Source organism: Bufo bufo, chromosome 2 (assembly GCF_905171765.1).
Source record: "Bufo bufo chromosome 2, aBufBuf1.1, whole genome shotgun sequence".
Classification (NCBI taxonomy): domain Eukaryota; kingdom Metazoa; phylum Chordata; class Amphibia; order Anura; family Bufonidae; genus Bufo; species Bufo bufo.
Genome location: NC_053390.1, coordinates 21,085,130 through 21,089,281, shown reverse-complemented (window position 1 = coordinate 21,089,281; position 4,152 = coordinate 21,085,130).

The following is a 4,152-nucleotide window of genomic DNA, read 5'->3' as shown; positions in this document are numbered from 1 at the left end:
TAACTCTGGTTTTACCTGTGTTCTCTCAGTCTTTCATTCTAACAATCATTAACAGGTGCGGTTTACATAGACAAGGCTGCTGAGTACAAACAATTCCCTATATCGGCTATTGCAAACATACTTGTCTGATGTCCTTGGTACAGATCAAATAACATTTCTTTATAAAAGTCCTCACTACATAGCAAATGGCTTGCTTCATTTAACCCTTCACTCACTATAAGAGGCCAAACCCCCCCCCCATACAACAGTGTGTGTTTTTCTGTCCTTTAGACTGCAAGACAGATGGGGGAAGCCATTTGGCTGCCTTATAGTTTCTATTTCTCTAACCTTTGTCTCTCTTTCAGGGCATGCTCTTGTCTCTCCCGGAGGTTGTGTGTATTCAGCCTCCAGTCACCTGCTGCTCTGTGTGGAGCTGGTGCTCCCTCTAGTGGTTATTTTGTGTATAGCAAACTGTAGTTAAAGTTTGTTTAATTCCCTCGCATATGATGTCACTTCCAGGGGCGGGGCTTAGCCAAATCTGGCGCCAAATTGTATTATAAAAGCCTCCGTCCATCCAGGCTGTTTCTGTTGCAGCCTGGTTGGTTACTTAGAGAAACTATTGTAATTAGCAACTTATTGTGCTTAAGTATGTCTGGTTCTTCTCTTTCTCTAATGAATAAGGATTGTTCATTCATTATGGCTTACTTTTTTCGCAGATAATGTCTTCTGCTGGTGATGGTGATCGGACTGGGCGCAAAGCGACATCCAAGCGCAGACATCTGGCGTGTAGGGATTGTGACACCCCACTAGCAGACACCTATGAATTTAATAGGTGTCCTTCTTGCCGTCCTCCTCCTCTGCCTAATATGGAGCCTACTACAGGAGGTAGTAGTCTGGGTAAAGGACTTTGTGGAGTCCTCAATGAACACCCTAAAGGATTCCTTGTTCTCCCGAAGATCCGGTGCCCAATCTCCTCAGAGGTCTATTCCCATGCAGGAGGAAGCCTATCATACACCATGGACAAAGTCCATTCCTCCAAGTCTAGCGGGGAGGAAGAAGAGGCCGTAAGGTACTTCTTTTCTATAGAGAAGACCCAGAGATTGCTTAGATCCATCCGGTCTGGGGACCAGGATGTTGATCCCGGGGAAGCTTCAGAGTCCACCTCTAGGGGGCCAAGGGCCTTCAAAGTGGACGAGACTCTGTCTCGGTTAATGAAGCTAGAATGGAAGCATCCTGAGAAAGCACCGGTCATCTCAAAGCGCTTCAAGTCCATGTTCCCGATTGCATCATACCAATTAGATCAGTGGGGCACTGTGCCCAAATTTGATTTGGCAATCGCAAAATTGTCTAAGGAGGACCCTTGTCCCGGCTGATGACGGCTCCAATTTACAGGACCTGCTGCATCTGTGGCTATATCCTCTACGGAGGTAGCCGTCTTCCTTCAAAGACGCCTCCGGCAGGTGTAGTCGGATATCGACTCTGGCATATCCCGTGATGACATCCTGGCGCATTTTAAGTCCATTCTACTTGCCGTGGATTTTCTGTGTGACTCCGGCCCACAGCAGTTAAAGTTAGCCTCTAAGGCTACGGCCCTTTCTTCAGCTGGTAGGAGGCCATTATTGCTAAAACCTTGGGTGGCAGATAATGCCTCCAAGTAAAATTTATGCAGCCTCCCTTACGAGCCAGGAAGGCTTTTTGGGGCCGAACTGGACCGCATTATGGAAGGTAAATGCCTCCCTCAAACCCCTAGGGGTAAGGGTAGGCAGGGTAGAGGGTCCAGATCCTTTCAGGGCCAATCCAGGCCTCAGCGAGGCTGTGGGTCCAGGAAGGGAGAATCATACAGTTCCGGTGGGAACAAAAACAATAGGTCAAACTAGTGACGGCCCTCGCCTTCAACCAGATCCAGTCATAAATTTGACTCCTATTCTTTCAGACCTCCCAGTCGGAGGCCGTTTAACTTTTTTTCTAAATACCTGGACAGAGTTTGTTCCAGATCCCTGGGTCCTGAATATAATAAGGACAGGGTACAGGATAGAATTTCTTTCTGTTCCCCCAGAAAAATTTATTTTGACAAAATTACTTCCACGAGAGAAGCAAGCGGTGTTGGAGGAGTCTATACTGGAATACAAATTGCGCATGTGCCAGCGGCGTGACGTCATCACGGACGCACGCAGCCACCACAGAGATTATACATTCTAGTATCCCTTATAAACCCCAGTGCGCTTCTCACTGCGTACACATCCGGTCGAGGTCTCCACAACTAAAACTACAGGTAATCGCTGGTCTCTTCCCTCTTCCTATACAGATTATTTAATAGGCTTGTTCATAGCAATAGGTATCTCCGGATACTTCTGACAACATATTAAGGGGCTCATAGCCATACTTCCTGTTCTATATGAAAGTACTTCACTAATATGTATGTATTCAGTAGCTTCCACTGACCTATGTCGATCATGTTGATATATGGCGGCTTTACTACTACCCCTCATATGCTGTCTGTCAATGCCTCACTGTGATTTTCTGTAGGGATGATACTCATGAAATTGTCTTTTTTCTTGCTTTGTTTTTGCCTTGACATATATACTTGACCCTCATTTTTTTATCATTTGCACATGACCCTCATTTCATTCTCATTATTATATGAACTTACAAGTGATTCCAATTTATATAATTTCTTATAGATCCCTTGACAAAGGCCAGACATATGGCCGAAACGTTGGGACACGTTATACAAGCTTAATTTGCTCCTATCCGGATGTATCAATTATGTATATATATATATGAATATATGAAATGATGTAGAACATCAATCAACTAATTAAATTGCATCAAACTAACTCTGGTGTGCCACGAATTTCTTCACTCTATACTGGAACACAGGCGGAAAGGGGCCTTGGAGGAGGTTCCTCCAGAAGACATTGAGTCCGGCGTTTGCCAGTTTTTCTTGTTCCCAAGGCCACAGAAGGTTGGCGCATGATCATAGATCTCCGCTACCTCAACCGATTCATAAAGAAGAGGCGGTTCCGGATGGAGTCCATCAAATCGGTAATCAGCATCCTAAGCCCTGGGGACCTGATGGTTACACTGGATCTAAAGGATGCCTATCTTCACATCCCTGTGTGCCAGGCCCACAGGAAGTATCTACGAGTGACAGGGAGTCTCAGGGGGACGGTGAAACATTTTCAGTTTGCCGCTCTTCCCTTTGGCATCACAACCGCCCCCTATATCTTTACCAAGGTGGTAATAGCTCTAGTAGCTCCCTTCAGATTGAGAGGCCTGGAGATCATTCCATATCTGGACGATTGGCTCCTAAAAGCCCACTTGGTAGAGACTTTTCATCTTCATCTTCTGCAGGCTCAGTCCTTCCTCCAGCGTTTGGGCTGGATTATCAATTGGCAGAAGTCAAAGATTTTTCACTCTACTACCAGGAGATTTCTAGGGTTCATAATAGATTCTGCCAACATGACACTCTCCCTTTATCCGGAAAGGAAGTTGTGCATTTCCAAGACTGCAGATCAACTCATGGTTCCCCGCCGGGTAACTATCAGAGCATTGATGAGGATGTTAGGCCTAATGTCAGCAGCCGTGGATGCGGTTCCTTGGGCCTTGTGGCATATTCACCCTTATCAAGCGGAAGTTCTGAGTTCTATCGAACTCCCAGAGGGCTAGAGACAAAGTGCTCCCTGTCATCGCAAGCCCGTCGCTCGCTGAAGTGGTAGGAGCAGGTCAAAGATGGGAGGTCCTTGATCCAACCTTGTTGGATCCTGTTGACGACAGATGCATCCCTTCTAGGCTGGGGTGCCCATCTAGAGGAACGTCAAGTTCAAGGATCCTGGAGCCCTCAGGAGCGTTTGATGTCATCCAATCTGAGAGAACTCGGAGCAATCCGGATGGCTCTCTTTCATTTTTTCCCCCTTATCATAAACAAGGCTGTAAGGGTTCGCTCGGACAATTCTACATCAACAAACAGGAAGGCACCAGGTCTCAGTGTCTACTCTCAGAAGTAGGTCTAATTGTGTCTTGGGCAGAGCAGAATCTTTCCCACCTCTCAGCAGTCCACATTCGGGGATCCCTGAATGTGGTTGCAGACGAGCTCAGCAGAGGAGTCCAAGCTCTAGGAGAAATGTCTCTGAATCGAGAGATCTTTCATCAGATCACTCTCCGGTGGGGTCG